The sequence below is a fragment of the Thunnus maccoyii genome, chromosome 7, assembly GCF_910596095.1.
Source record: "Thunnus maccoyii chromosome 7, fThuMac1.1, whole genome shotgun sequence".
NCBI lineage: Eukaryota > Metazoa > Chordata > Actinopteri > Scombriformes > Scombridae > Thunnus > Thunnus maccoyii.
This window is the reverse complement of record NC_056539.1, coordinates 5,967,956-5,985,217: the sequence shown is the minus strand read 5'-3', so window position 1 is coordinate 5,985,217 and position 17,262 is coordinate 5,967,956. Positions and strand designations below refer to the sequence as shown.

Below are 17,262 nucleotides of genomic sequence, written 5' to 3'. Positions count from 1 at the left end.
CTTGTACACTGCAAACTGAACAGTGCCTTCTTGCACTTCATTATATGATTGTGTCATATTTTATGCTTCTTGATGCAATTTAAGGGATAATCTGCAGTATTGAGTTTTAATGTTTGGTGACACAAATGCGCTTTTTGGTATTGGTAGATCACAATCTATGGCTTTACGGCAAGTGTGAACTGATATAGCTGTTCTCCATATTGAAGTGAACTATGAACTAATACAATACTGTTGCATGTGCCCGTTCATCAGTTCTTTAATGTGACCTTTTCTTGATGGGGGTTAATGTCCTCTTTTCATTAGTACTGCATTTTCACACACTTTTATCATTGGCTCGCAGTACACATGGTGGGAGAGAAGAGCTAAATTTGGTCACAAGTGGCACTGCTGCCAAAATACCAAAGAATGAAAAATAAATTCATTGGAGGAAAATGTCAGGTACGAAGCTGTGAGAGGGACTTTGGAGGTCTGACAAGACACAATTACAGACCGGCCCCCCACTGAGGACTGGGATGTGGTATTTTCATGTTGGTAGTCTCTCAAGTAAACCCACAGCGGCATGGCACACCCTCTTTGATCTGTGTGGAGGGGGTGTCTGATGCATCCCTCTTTCACTGCTGATATAGTGTGGGAATGAATGTCAGGACAAAGTCAGTAAAGGGCCAGCCCCTCCCAAACACACTCCCAAAGCACACAAGCATTAAAATGTGTAAACCTGCATAACAGCGAGCCTTCTGTCTTTCGCTGATCTCTGTAAGTGTGGACAGACTCTGTAAATAACTGCAGTTCAGTTTGCATTGCATCACATTTGACTAACAAGTTATCAACTATAAAACAAGGATATGAAAAAATGCAATGAGTTTTATAATAAAATGTCATATTCCATATTAACTTCAGTCTCAAAATATACTATATAGTCTTACATACAGTACAATATGTACTGTACTTCCTGATATGTACTCTCAACTAATAATCTTTCCAATTATTCATACCCTGAAGACAGCCTGATAAATTGCCTGTGGTAATTAAAATGATTAAGTGAGAAGTGCAAAATGGTAATTTATCCTTGTATGACAGAGTTAAGTAAACCTGGTTATAAAACTGGCCTAATTAGCTGTCATAAAATAGAGCAGAATGGTAAACCAGTGAACAGGTAGTAACAGAGAATGAAGTAATGCATTTCAGATTTGCTAGATAGCCCCTTTGCTTATTTTCACCTTTATTAACTAAAGCGCCTTCTCTTCAAATTTATATTCATTGATATATTCTGTCTCAATCTGAAAGACCGCTCCTCACATAAATTTAGCCTCTCTTGTCCTGTCTTTGATATGAAGCTACATGGTAACTCGAAGAAACATCATGTCGCAGCCAATGCACAGCCCGCAGAGAGTTGCACAATAACCTTTCCCAACATCGCCTATCTCAGCACCAGACTGTCACATGCTCAATAGCATTGCATGTGACACTACACTCGGGGGCAGATTTCTCCCAAATATGATTTGAGATGATTGAAAGCTTTTTGATTTCGAAGTGTATTCTCTTAAGCTAAGTGCTCTCAGAGACCATCAAGGAAATTTAATTGCCTCACTTAGAGAAAAAAGCAGGTTTTCTGACCCAAATGATATCAGATCTTAACATCTCAATAGAAACACATGGAATTGGATGGTCAACTGGGCGCCTAATGTCATTGGGAAATGCAATTTTCTGATGGCATTTCCTAAGTCTGTCTCACCGAAAGCACAAGATTGATCAAAATCTTAATGAGCCATTTTCAGAAGTGGACTTTGGCTTTGGCTTTATGGAAGATTATGGAGCCAAACAACCATGAATGTTGACCTTATAAAAGGAAAGTTTCTACATTTGAAAAACAGTCGCCATGACGTCCCATGACTACCCAGTCACAGTGCACTAGTACAAAGGATTACAAAACCTGGATGTAAAAAAATAACTAGAATATACAGCACATACTGTACACATAAACAAACTTCGAACCAAACAAATGCACAGTATGCAAGTAATTGTTTGTAAATTTCATAAGCTTGGAGGTGCAGTATGTAAGATTTAGTGGCATCTAGCGGTGAGGTTGAAGATTGCAACCAACTGAATATCCCTCAGCCTCCCCTTCCAAACATGTTGGAGAACGTATGGTGGCCACGGAACTTGCGAAAAATGTAAAAGGCCCTCTCTACAGACAGTGTTTGGTTTGTCTGTTCTGGGCTACTGTAGAAACATGGTGGTGCAACATGGTGGCCTATGTGGAAAAAAGATCAGCTTCCTATGTAGATATAAAGGGCTCATTCTAAGGTAACAAAAACCCAACAATTCTTATTTTCAGGTGATTATCTACTAATGAATATTATATTCCATTTCTGCCAAGTCTGTTCAACTAGATGTGACTAAATTCTACACACTGCACCTTTAAGACTCTGTTCTGAATTGATTTGTCTGATTCCTCCATCATGCTTGATTACATCTATCTGAACAGAGCACACATGCTACCCAGCAGTATGTGAAGTCCATGGACGTAGGTAATGCCAAACTGAGGTGGATCATCCCTTTCTCTTCAAACAAGATGAAGATATTGTCTGGAATTGAGGGTCCAGCACATCTGTAGAATAAACCAAAGTGTGCAGGAAAAATCTCTGAGGAACATAAAAGATTCTTGTGTAAACAAGGAGAAGAAAAGCTCATGTAGAGGAGTATTATTATGCTGAAGTTGGGTCAAGGGCAAAGCTCCTACGAAGCTCTGTCTCCTTCCATCAGGCCATACATTCAGGTTGTTGATATTCAACTAAAAGCAAAGAGTGTCGCTCATTCCAGCAAACCACTCAACACTTTCACAGCTATTAAACTATGTTCAACTTGGCTTGGCTCCAGAAAACAAGCAATAATACCAGAATGACAATGTTAGCTATTGCTGACATTTATTGTTGACCATTTTCATTTATTATTTTCTGCCTGACACTCTCTATAATTCTAAGATACTAAAGGGCTGAATTGGGCTAATTGCTTGGGCCTCTGCATTTTCCACTTACTTTAATGTGAAATATGATATTTAACTATACTATAACTATAGTATATATAGTATAGTACTATAACTATGATATTTATCATGATCACCCTACCATGATTACCATAACATGTCAAAGCACTGGTTGCTTCTGTTGATCATTTGTAATGTTAGTGGTTGAGAAATTTAAGCAGATCCTTTTGTTTTTGTACCCAGTATACGTTAATCTTAATTAAGTTATGTAAAATGTAAGTACAAGCCCAAATATGACAAGTATGCAAGACAGAACAAGGGCTTAATGTTGGGCCCAGTACATACACACCATGTGAGTGGCTGTTGTTGCTAATTGTACAGCCACTAGTAAAGGTGAGGTGAGGTGGGGAAGAAGCAGGCTTTTAGCTGGATATGAGAATTTGTAGTGCTTTTCCACTCTGCATCTAGTCCAGTGGCTTTCTATTTCAAGCCTGGCATTGAGTGAACACTGTTATACAGTAAGAGGATGATGAGAATGGCCAATGCAAACTCTCATTTTGGTGACTGTGATGTGATTAGGGTCAAAGGTAAGAAGCAGCTGCTCAGCTTTGACTCTAAACTATTGCATGCTGGTGGAAATCTTCATGCAGCACTGACTCCACCCCTGCAAACATACTGTATGACCCAGCAAGCATTGCGTCATTGTCAGCCCACAACAGCAACACTTCAGTCAGAAACAGTCATGGTTAGTTAGGCACACAGCTGGCCTAAGTTTGTAGTGCGCATGCTCTGGCCATAGAGCATGTGCAGTGCGGGAATGTCAAACACAACACCAGATTTAAAAACTCTATATACTTTGAAATACAGAGAAATTGATCTTGCAGTGGTAAGACTTAATCAGCATTGTGTTTGGCATGAGCTTGAACGTAGCAGACGTTCATTTATATGTAAAAGTTCCACACTGCAGGTTTAAAATAAAAAGAGTTCCAAAGCCTACACAGGGACTACCACAGACAACATACATAGATTGACAGACAGGCAAACGGGTGGATAGACAGATAGATAGTAGGGTTGGGAAATATGATGATGTATTGATATCATGAGACACAATTCTGTGTCCTAGATTTTTACATCTATATAATATTAAATCCCAAGTTCTCCCAATTACTTTGCATTACGACAGCATACAACAGCATTACCTTTCCTACATAACTTATTTGCTGATGTAAAGTAGTTGTACATAAACATAATCTCTAGGACACAAGGTTGTGAGATAATATACATTTGTCAGAACTTGCCATATTGTTGACACTGTGGTAGCTGTCTTATTTCTGTCTTTGGTTGTATTAGGCTATTGTTGGCAATGTTGCAAATCTAGGAGCAGGACTTAATGGCAATATTGGATTTTTATGATTAATTATTTTATGATTTCTGCATCAATGTAACAATGTACCTAGATTTGTAAAGTATTAATTTTCTGGATTAGCCAAAAAAAACAACAACATCTGGTTATTTTAATGAAAAAAGGTAACGCCTGCACACTTACTCATGGCCACAAAAGTTTAATCTGGACAATGTTTCGATCCTACTCGGATCTTCATCAGGTCAGAATGTTTGTAAACCACATCCATATTTATACATCACGCACACCAATAGGCTGACACGCTCTATGATGACAGGTATGGTTAACTATCCAACCTGTCCATAGAGCTTGTCAGCCTATTGGTGTGCATAATGTATAAATGTGAGTGTGTTTTACCAACATTCTGACCTGATGAAGATCCGCGTAGGATCAAAACTTTGTCCACTTCTGTGTGTCTGTATTGTGTGTTGCTAATCCTGTGTTTCTAATAGTCTTACACCTATACATGATGTGTGTATAATTACTCCTTTCCAACTGTCTCGTTATTTAACCCATAAAGTTAAAAAAGAAAATGTACTATATTATGATAACTATCAATACTGCAATATAAAATTATATATACACCATGAAAAATATTTAAATCATAATATATATAATTATATATGATATATACTCTTATGAAATACTGTAGAAAGATTTCTTTTCATGATTGATAAAGTACAGGTTTTGAGGACAGTTTTGCAACACTCAAGGTTTTTTTAAAAATATTTTTTCATAATTCTTAGAATTTCTTTGGTATCAACTACAGTGTGTTTTAAGTGTATCCTGCGCAGCACAACATTATTTTGATTTTTACATTATGATGTTTGCAGACATCCCTCTAGATGAAGATAAGCAGGAAAGTGCAATCTAGTCAGGCTGATCACAGACTGTCCTTGAGGCTTTGAAACAAGATCCATTTAGATTGTATGGCAGAGTAAAAGGAATATGGTCTATAATATCTACAACAGCTTTGTAGATAATGATCAAATGAAGAGGTCTTAGGAAAATAGCTTGAACCCCAATGCTGATTAGGATCCAATTATAGGGTGAGAAAAAATCTGAAATTAATTTTAGGATGGTGTATTTCAGACATCATCCCACTTACTGTTATTGCTTGACTTCTGAGGACAAATGTTGTTTTCTTCAACTGATTAATTAATAACAGATTAAAGCTTATTTATTCATAGTTTTAAAAGTAACAAAATTCAGAACAAAAATAAATACACAACCATATAATATGTGCTGTATGTCCTATGTATGATTTCATTCCATTGTACATTGTCCCTCCACTGTGTTTTCTTATAACTTATTTTAGTGTTTCTGTATTTATGCATACTTATATTTATGTTTTTTACAAAACCTAATGAGCCCCAAAAAAAGCCCAGACATCTTTGTCCACAGTATTGCTGAAATTTCATGTTCATGGACATGAGTTACATTTCCAAAATTAATGCTAAATAGAATATGTAACTTATGGAGGCAAATATGGAGACTCAATGTGTTCAAAATTAAATAAATAATCAAGACACCATGACATAAATAATATGAAGTCCAGAAAAAATATGTAATATAACCTTGAAACAGTGAAATATTTCAATCAATTTTCAAAACTGTTATTAACTGTTATTTCAAAAATGTTATTGGTATCATTCCAACAGTATTTATTTTATGATATTTTTACAAAGTCTGTTTTCATCTCAGAAGAAATGTATTTCGTAATGTCAGTTTTTGTCAAAGTGTGGATTTATCATTTGAGACAAACAGGGCAGAGCCAGTTATGTGATTCGCTGCCTGTTTATTCAGACAAAAGAAACAACAAATCACATAAATGCCCTGTTATAGTTATGAAATAAAACTAAAAAACTGAATTACCTTACAATTTCTTCAACCTCTTTGGGTTTCCGTATCCACATGTGTATACCATCAAACTAAAGCAAATTCTCCTCATGCTTGCTATGTCATCTAACCTTGTGACAGCATCCAGCTGTCGAGCAGATTTAAATGTAATCTACTGAATGATAGAATTAACGATGGTATCAGTACTTTATACGCATTGTCAGTCTAGACTGTTACAAACTGACAGCCTCATCAACGTTTCTCAACAGCAGGTTATGAAGAGCATCTCCAACCAAACAAACATGCTTGTTTTAAGATTACCTCACCATACACAGTATGAAAAATCAGAATAGCATATTATTCATAAATTTTACTGATCACCTTTAACTGAGAGATTCACACAGCTGATTCACATATCCTACGATGACTGAAAGTTCCAAACACCAACAGCAAAATCACACAATAACAGATTCCACATGGATAATACCAAATCGAGGTGTAACAAATAGGACAGAGCTAACACCAGCATGTTCCTTTAGAGTCATCACAGGACTGTAAGGCCTACTACAGTGTTTGTTTGCCATGTAGTAATGAACTTGCTTGATTCACTAAAACCGAGCTGCCACCGTCACACTGTGACAGCAGAGCTTGCAGCTGCCTGGGAAATAAGATAAACTATTAGCAGATGAAAAAGAGCTATCGGTTCCATCTCACTTGAATCAGGAACTTGTTTGCCTCTGCACTACCTTCAGGAAATACACAAGGCCTCGGCTGGTACCATGAAATGACGCCCAGACACCGAGCGCAATTAAGCCCTGTGTGGCATGGGCAGCCATTATGTATGAAATCAAATTACCTTCATTAACCTGCCAAGTTGGCTGAAGGTGCCACTACCCACTGGTTCTTTCTCCGCCCTCACAGAGGAAGATGAATGACAAACCAAAAGAGGTGTAGCATGCTGATATCCCTGTGGAGTTCTAATACAACATCCCCTCCCAAAATTTTCTAATGCATTCATACTCATGGAAACCATTTCTGCTGCCTCCACCACGTGTTTTAATGTTGCAAAATGAAATGCATGGGTTGAAAACAATATCGCATGGTATGAGATAATTAGCTCTCCTGGCTTGACAAATGGGCCAATACCTATGTGCATACATGCTTTTGAGCACTGCATATGTTGCCTTCATAAATAGGCATTGTGCTGCATCCCCAGTTGTAATACAAATATTTATTGCTATAACTCTTAATGCCTGAACAATGGCTGTACAGAAAAAATACAACTAAATTGCAACAAACTGACAAATAAGATACAGTGAATAAAGATATGGGATCATAAAGGAAGCTTATGGCCATATCACAGTTGTGGTGATACAAGGAGGCATTTTTCTTTCACAGCTCTTAAAAAGTACACTGGCTTCCTACCACTGACCTCATTTTCCACCATGGAGGATGTCAAACAGTGTTGAATTTACACTCTTAAACAGAAAAAAAATCTCCCCCACAAATGGTTATTTCTCATAGGAAAACACGAATCAAGTTAACAACAAAATGCAATCCTGTCTGGATGCGCACATAATCATTTGGCCTTATGTAAAACTGCCGGCTGAGGCACCGGGGGGAACTGATATTTGTGGTGACTGGCTATCAGAGCCAGCATCAGAGGTAAGTGATTCTATTTAGATAGATAATAAATATGCGGTCATGGGGAACCTATATCCAAAACCCACATAATGACTTTCTGCTGTGGCTGGAGGAGGGGGTTGCCAATCAGTCTTTACAATATTTACAGCAATTTGCTTTCCCTTCATCCTTCTCAGTGCTAATTCAATTCCCCCTTCATTATGAACACCATATTTTTAATGAAAGAGGCCTTTTCCAGTCTAAATGTCTCCTCAATTCTTGTATTTATCAATCACACAGAGGCTTTTAGGCTGGAGGCACACCGGTATCACATGGTGAAATTAGTCTTGAATTCCACTTAGCCGCTGCACTGACTGATTGGGGAATTAGCTTGAACGCTATTTTGAGTGATGGTCATGGAACAGTTCTGAGACAACTATATAACAAAAGCATTTAATGTTCTGAAACTTGCCGAATGCGTGCTATATTATGTCTCTTTCAATTTTAGAGGTCACAATGTTAAGAGATAGACTGATTCTCATTGAATCTGGACTTGCATGCTTATTTATGCAAATTCCCTCAAAAATTTTGGAGTCCTTGATAACTAATACATTATGTATGAAAGCCAATGATGCCTTGTCTGAACTGAGTTATTGCTACCAACACATTCTGTGGTCATGCCACCTGGAGCTGGGCAATGTATCAATATAATACAATATCCTCAAATGAGACTGGATATTATCTGGGATTTTGGCTGTGATAATACTGTGATGAGGCCTAAATGTTGTCTTCTCCTGGTCATAAAGGCTGCATTACAGTTGATGGAACAATCTGTCTTATTAGGCTCTTCAAGCTGAGTGAAATGAAACATGAATCCCTCTACCTGCTTGATCATCATCTCCCCACTACTAATGATCATCTCTCAAACATTTCATATCTTTTGAAAGTACCAATAGCTAGGCTGTATGATACTATTTAATGACCGTACACAGGTATGAGGAAAGAAAGAGTTTTTAAGGAACAGTTTGATGTTTAAGGAAATGCACTTATTTGCTTTGTTTCAGAGTTAATTGAAAAGATCAATACCACTCTTATGTCTGTACGGTAAATATGAAGCTGGTGCCAACAGCCGGTTAGCTTAGCTTAGCACAAAGACTGGAAACAGCTAGCCTGACCCTGCTCAAAGATGACAATGTCCACCTACCAGCAGGTCACTTATTAACATATTATATTTATTTATTTTATTAAATTTATTTTTTACTTAGTCTCTACAAAAACCAAAGTTTAAAAAGAGCACGGTCTTTCAATTTGAGGGCAATTTGATTTATTGATTTCAGGTTCCGTTTTGTAATTCTTTCTCTCAAACCCTGTCCTCGCACTCAAATAGTCCCTGCTTGCGCTTAGATTTGCTTTGCTTCTGCTCAAACTGTATCCTTGCACTCAGATATATTGTTGCTCGCACAGATTTCCAGCACTTCTCCTCGCATTCTGGCTGCTTCTGTGTGCTCGTGAAATGTCTGTTCTCAGATTTCTGCTCTGCTCTCCAATTTTTTGTGCAATAACCCTGTCAAAATCCCCCAACCAATAGAAGGCCAAATAAAATGATCCCTGCCTCTTGTAATTCTTATAGTAGTGTTTCTCAACAGGGGCGGTATCGCCCCCCAGGTGGCATTCAGAGAACGTCATGGGGGTGCTGGAAGCAGTATCTTTAAAAGGGGGGCATTGAGGTGTTCTTGGGGGGCGTTTGTACGTGTCTGTTTTTAATGCCAGTTTAGTCCTATATTTGAATGCACATTTTCACAATTTCATCATTAGACTTCAAGATTTCCTGTCTTTTAACAGTGCTGTCAAGTCTGTTTTTCTCCATTTTACACATGGAACTACAGTCAAATTTGTGTATTGGGCTCTGAGCCCTTTGAAAACGCAGATTATGCTCAACACTGTACGTGAACACCTCCTGTGTAGACACCGGGAAACTATGCTGAGTCTCTACCGCGGTTTGCTGTCATTTATAGTTGCGCTAGCTTCTCTTTCCTCTCCTCTGCTCTATTTATTGGTGTTTGTATTTAGCTTAGTTTGTAACTTGTGTTAAAATGTGTTAAATTCCTGTAAACTTAGCTACCGGCTGAAGCAGCCCCTCCTCTCAACCAGCAGCAGAGGGAGGAGGAGGACAGTTTGAAGATACTGACCGATGTCTGTTTTCTTCATTCTTTCTGAATTTCACTCAGTATTTCAACGTCAGGAATATTATTTATTTTACTGACATTTTTTTAATTTACTTCAAGTGAGATATTATTATTTATTAAAAAAAAATTCAAAAATTCAAAAAAACCCAATTCTTTAGTAATGAAAAAGAACTGATAAGAGTGTTGGTAAATACTCTTATTTCTTTCTTCTGACGCTTCGTTCAAGAAAAAAAGTCACCAGTATTCTCTGAACTTTGAAACAAAGAATTTGGAGCAAAAGTCAAATATTAACAGTATAAATCTTTATCAGCTGCATCATTAAGTCTGGTATGTGCCTTTTATTCCAACAAGGAAATAAAGTGCTGAGATGGCATTAATGAAGTCTATTGTATCTATGTGATGCAAAACAGGACAAATAAATAGTTTGTGGATAAGATAAAGATAAAATTCTAACCATAGCCGTCCCTACAGCTGGCTAGTGGCTATCACCTGCCAATGGGAGGATGAGAAAATCGTAGTTTGCATCCATTCATTATAAGCCTGTTTCTCCAGTGTTTTGTGATTATTATTTCTCTATGTCACACAGTGCCCCGACCAAAACTGCTGTGGGCCTTTGACCTGGTATTTTATTTGAGCGCTGCAGGTCTGATTGTTTAGTACTCTTCTATTGAACACCTTAGCTATGGACACATATTCTTCTGCTTTTTCTCAGTAGCCTCAGACTTTTTAGTAACTGGGCAGTTACTCTTTGACCGGCCCCTCCAAGGCTTTTCCTTGCTTCCTTTATGACTTTTGGAATAAAAGGACAGTTACTGTATATACCAATATATACAACGTCCGTACGTTTTCTTTTACTATAATAGCTACATATAAAAGTAGCCGTATAGCACACTGGCCTCCCGTCAACATGTTAGAGAAGAAAACAACGTCAGCTTTATGACTCAGGAGTGGGAGTCTAGAGGACCACCAAAGTCAAGGACCTCAAGTAAGTTTTTATTTTAATGGTGCTGTTACTTCTTCAAATTGATTTGGTTAAGTCAAATTTGCGGCACGAGAATACATCCATGATAATAATGGCAAGTGTTGTATGTTATGGGAAAACTGTTGCTAGGCAACTAACAACAAAATCGGCGGCCACTGTGTTCCTTTTTTTTCTCCATATGTATATATATGTTAACTGTCCTTTTATTCAAAAAGTCACGAAGAAAGCAAGGGAAGTACATTTAATAAAGCCCCAGAGGGCAGGAGTGGACGATGAATCCGCGCCCATATGGGACGCTCTAAGAAGTAAAGCGAATGCCCCCACAAGGAGGCAGGGATCATTTCATTGGTTAACACTACATTTGGCCTTCTATTGATTAGGGAATTTTGACAGGGTTATTACACAAAAACATCAGAGAGCAGAGGAAAAATCTGAGAGTAGACGTTTCACGAGCACACAGAAGCAGCCTGAGTGCGAGGGGAAGAGCTGAAGCTGGAGCAGCAAAATCTGTTCAAGCAACAATATATCTGAGTGCAAGCACACAGTTTGAGCAGAAGCAGAGCAAATCTAAGCGAAAGCAGGAGCTATTCAACTGCGAGGGCAGAAAAAAATCTAAACGTGAAATCAATAAATCATGCTCTCAAATTGAAAGACCATGCTCTTGAATAAAGAAAGGAAAAAAGCCCTATATGTGGTCATCATCATGAGGTTGTCAGGCAAACAGCGGACACTCCTGTCACTGCTATTGGTCAAAAAATAGTCCAGCATATGGTCACTCCAGAGGTCAAAGGAAAAATTCCCCCAGATCCTTGGATAAATGGAAATCAAAAATGTTAGAAACCCAGGATAGGTGAAAGATCCTCCCTCCTCAGACAGAGTGCATTAGCAGCAATGGTGGGAAAATGGAAATAACAAAAACATCAATGGAGTTATAGTTTAAATGTAGTAGTTTAAATGTAGTACTGATGTAATAAATCCAATATTAAATCCTCTCAGCCTCCTGAACCTCGTTGGCCTCTCAAGTCATCTGGCAACTGTCTGCTGACTGGGTCCAAACTAAACATGGAGAAGCAGCATTTAGTTACTTTGCACCAGACAGCTGGAACAAACTCACAGAAAATAGAGGACTTGCCCAAACTTTGGCAAATTAAAGATCTTTATGTTCTCCATCATTGTCCATCTTGCTCTTACATCTTGACTTATTTAGCATCTCTGTTTTTATCTGTAATTTCTTTTAAAATGGTTTCCAACGTATTCATTTGCATTGTAATATTTTACCATATTTTTCCTTTTTAACATTTTAAAGACAGTTTGTAAAGCACTTTGAATAGCCTTTGTCTATGTGTGTGTGTGAATAGAAACAGAATACTTAATACAGCACTTTCACCATCTCATCACGTCTCATTTCACTTCTTCAATTAACATCTTTAGGATTTCGGCAGACATGCAGCATTACGGTAACTAAAGGAATCCTGGGTAGTATGTCACCGATTGACTCTAATAGGTTACGGTAAATCACATTTTTTTACCCTCATCAATTACTCTCATTTATTTAGTGGACCATAACTCTATTTGTGAATGAAAATCTTATTCAAAAGACAAGAAAAATTAGCTTGTGGGTGCTGGATTGTTGGAAAATGAAGAAAATGAGGTGTCTAACCCAAAGTGACATTTACAAATTACCTGTTAATTTCAACTGGGTTGAGGGATGACAGGACTGAATTACACTGACAGGAGGGTAACCGGGTAATGAAAGCCAAGTCTGTAGTGGCTAAATAAGTAACCTGCACTTAGAGAGAAAGTGGGTTTATTCCATGTGAGCACCTCAAGTATTTCCAGCGTGGACCGTTTAATAACGGGCTCATCTGAACTATATTCCGTCTGCACCCACCTGAGAGGTTGCGCCGCCCTACAATCTACTTTTGGTCCAATTAAGTGGAGGCCGGATGATGAATAGTTACAATCAGCCTTGTTTTAGAGGCTTGTGCTCAGGAGGATACTAACCATGCAGTGAGAGTGCGAGAGAACGTCCAGGTGTCAGAGTGCAAGGTGAAGCGCAGAGACTTACAATGGTGTCACCTTGCATCCATCGCCGCTAATGTCTGCTAAAAAGTCCCTCCCAGTGCTGAGACAACAAGGCACAAAAACCGGTGTCTCTAACCCCTCCTACTCTCCCCCACTCCCCCATGCCCCAAGCAAACATTAGGGAAGAGAAAACAGTGCCAAGTGGAAACGGGTGACATTTGAATTGAATACCTCAATAATGGATGCCATCTCCCTGTAACCTCCATTTAGCTGGCAGAGCCGTATAGCGGCGCAAAATCAAGACAGGATCCCTCAGGTCAATGGAAACAGAGGACGTTGCTTAATGATGCCTGTACTGCTCTGAAAGCATCATGCTAGATGCAAGAGGAAAGATAAAAGCCCCTGCACCTGTTAACACTGATGAGAATGTGCATTTTCAATAGCTTTCCTGGAATCTGGATTTAAACATAACCATAATCCCTAGTTTTGTGCTGTCATGTCAGTAGTTTCCTATAAATGGTGGCGATGTGAGAGACAGGAAGAAAGAGAGAGAAGGTCAATTAGGACTGTGTGCTCATTTACTTTAAAAAGGTCACCCGTGTCTTCAAAGCAATCTTACTATTGTAGGATACTGGCTGGAAACTCCTTAACAATCTCTACTGTGGCTGTACACAGCACTAGACTCCACCCTGACCTCTTTAGAAAGGCCGGCCCAGCTTCTCCCTCACTCTCGTCTGACCGGAGAAAACTAATGAGTGTGAGGCTGTGGGTAAAACCTAATGGGGCTCAGTAGTTTTTGCTTGGGGCTGACTGCTGAAAATGAACATTTAACCACAGCTCTAGTAATTGAAAAAATGACAAGCGGTACATACAGGCCGATGCCCCACACAAACACACAGCGCCCAAATTATTCTGATTATTTGCCACCTCCGGATTACAAGCGCCTCTCCATACTTACAGCACCAACCAGTAGCAGCGTCAGAATACACAGGAAGAAGCAGAGATGTGGAAGTAACATCAATTAAAATGAGAATGTTAGCCTCTAGTTATGCCAGCCATGGAGTAAGTGCAGAGAGGCAAGGTCTTGATGTTACATAGACTTAACTGCTTGGAAGCAGGCTGCACAGTAATAATAAGCTCATTTATGAGGAACCTTCACAGGAATAAAGCATCAACACATGTCTCTCTTAGGAAAAAAAAAGTAATGTTACTGGGAGTTTCTGAACTTAACTTTGCTCACAGCTCCACCTGCTTGTCATTTATTGACACTGACACTTATATCTTTTGAAAGGCAAATTGGAATTGAGGTGTATGTTTGATGTAACCTTTGAACCTCATTACACATAGCTTGTGTTGTATGGAAAGCATCCAACCACAAAATAATGGATATTGTACACAGAAGAAGAAAATCGCAAGACTGAAAACTAAGAGCTACATTACAGATGTAAATCTAGCTTTGATGTTACAGTATGTGTTTCATTTCTGAAATTTGGTATGTAAGAAATTAATCCAACATGAAAACAGAAACTGTGGTGATCCACAACACCCAAATACACACTGAGCACTCTATGCAAATATTAGCTATTTAGATTTCTAATTTTCTCATTTTATTTACATATTATTGCCTATTTTTCTGATACAGACATTTACATGTCATACCACTGAAACAGTCCATCTCATATGGAATTACATGATGCACAATAATATCACGGTGTATTGTTCCTTAACCAAAAAAGAAAGTAAATCGTGTTTTAGACGATATAAACACCACATTTTTTTTCTCAGTGACCATGTGTTTTCCTGATAGTGACAATGCAAATGTGTCTTTTTTCATTATTTCTGCATCTTCACAGAAAAAGCAATGTTTTTTTTAGTTCTACTGGATAACCTCTTTCTTAGAACATGACATAAAGGACAATATAAACAAAATTGATTTCACTTTCTATTTCATTTAACTCACATACCCGACAGAGCCTACCTTGTTCATCAATGTAATGGTATGATACAAACAGCCACATTGGGCACACAGACCTTTCCTCCTGCAAAGATTAAACTTCACATCATTTTCAGTACTGGACTTTGATTAAACAATATGTTCTCAGTTTTGGCCTATTCCAAATCTCATTACCCTATTTTTAAACAACAGAAAAAACAAAATATTTAATCAACCGATATTAACTTTTTCTTTCAAAATGTACTCTTCATTGGATCACATTCTCACCCCATAACTCTTATCACAGCTATGGTTTGAGCAAATGTAGCAAAAGCAAAAAGTACCTCATATATACAATATACTGTCAGAGAGTTATTTAGTTGTTATATTATGTGTGTTTAAATTGTTGTGTTATATGTTGTGGACCAAAAATATCACCTTACTACCTTAGGAGGTAGTGGTGATTTCAAATATACAACATAAGACTGATTAAAGCTAAATTATTATCTCAGACATTAACCAGATTGAACACGAGCACTGGGACTGCGATCCATCATAATAGTTCAGCATTATCTTAAATGTCCAATGGCTATTCCATTTATGAATGTTATGCTTGATGGATGATGGCAATTAACAAAATTTAATCTCCAAAGAGTTCTCAGAAATCTCCACCCACATTTAAACACACGCTCACAGAAAAGGTAATGCCTTGTTTGGTGTGCCATGCTCGAGTAGATTTACCATATCATTTGAATGATGCAGTCATAGTTCAAAAGGAATTATAGAGTTTTTTTTTTGTTTGTTTTTTTTTTTACACACATTATCGGAAATGGATTTGATTGCTTAACTCAGATATCAGCCATTCCAAAAGGTTTTTCAAAAGATGTTTGTACAGACCTAGATTTGCAATTACCAGCAGTTAATGGGGTAGTCTCACATTTTACACCTCGTTCCAATGAAAACAGCATTTCCGCTGTCTCAGACAAAAGGTCCTTGTGCTTCCATATCTAATTTAAATCCACATCTAAACAGCTGTGTGATGATGCAACAACTGGTTTGACTGGGTTGTCCAAGGCTAGCTGAAGTGCACTGTAGTAAACAGTTATTGCTTGCACCAGTTGAATAGCAATTATCATTTTTTATATATATATATATATATATATATATATATATATAGGAGTGAGGGCAGTTACTGGGAACAAAGCTGCTTTCAACAAAATGATTTTGTTGTCTCCAATAAACTATTATCTAAACTGCCACCACAGAGTGCTACATTTCTATGAACTTTCCTTTTTTCTTTTTCTATTTACTCCATTAAAAACAAATATTAAACATCCAAGCCTGCAATTCAAACTGATTTGCAGCCCTCGTCCCTGACCAGGCTTTTAAATTAAATAAGTTAAAATGTAATAACACACGGCAGAAAGCTAAGGCATCTACTGTTTCTCAACAGTTGAAACTTTGCACGTTGTGGCACCACAGACTACAAACCACTAAGTGATGTCAAAGCAGGTATTTTGCCGCCTTTGACTGCTGATGGAAACGCCCACTGTGATTTCCACATGCCTCAACGTTTCAACACACATGCAGAAGTTCAGATTGAGATCAGTGTTAGTTCACATTTAACTATTTGGGGCTGAAGATCAAGCTATTGCTAGCCAGCTATGTTACATATTATGTAGATCAATTATTATTTTTCTGCTAAGCTCACATTAAATTCATTGCACATGTACATTTTTTGATCAGATTTTCTTTACTTTTAGTTGATCACATTTTCATACACACAGAACATACAGTATGTACACTTTCTGAATTATGGTGATTATGTGTGTCTATTAGATGTATTGTATAATTAATGGTCTAGAGCAACAAAGATTTGGTGAATTCATTTCAATACTCCTTTACTATCAGTGAAGGAAAAATGTCTGTCCAATAAAATCCTAATATTTTCTTTGTTCCTTTTTTAATAAAATTCTGACTTTCAACATTTTGGTTCCCTCGAGTTAAAAAAGATTTTAAATATATTGCCCCTTCTTCTTGAAACAATGTGAAGAAAGATTTGAAATGGTCAGTGATTACTTCTGGTGAATTAAAGTGAATTTTAAAGAATTTGAAAATAGCACTCTCAGTCAATGCCTTTGCTTCTAATTTATAGGGTTTTTTTGCCATGCTAGTGGCGTGGCTCTATAGACAGCAATGTCTGTCAATTGGTTGGTCCACCACTTTGGTCCAGACTGGAACATCTCAACAACTGATGGATGGATTGCCATGAAACTTTGTACAGACATT

The 17,262-nt window shown here is 37.8% G+C and overlaps 1 protein-coding gene across 5 annotated transcripts in view; it reads right to left on the bottom strand.

Moving 5' to 3' along the window:
• Window positions 1–17,262, bottom strand: part of LOC121901146 — a 155,882-nt gene that overhangs the window by 87,348 nt on the left and 51,272 nt on the right. The window lies entirely within an intron of this gene.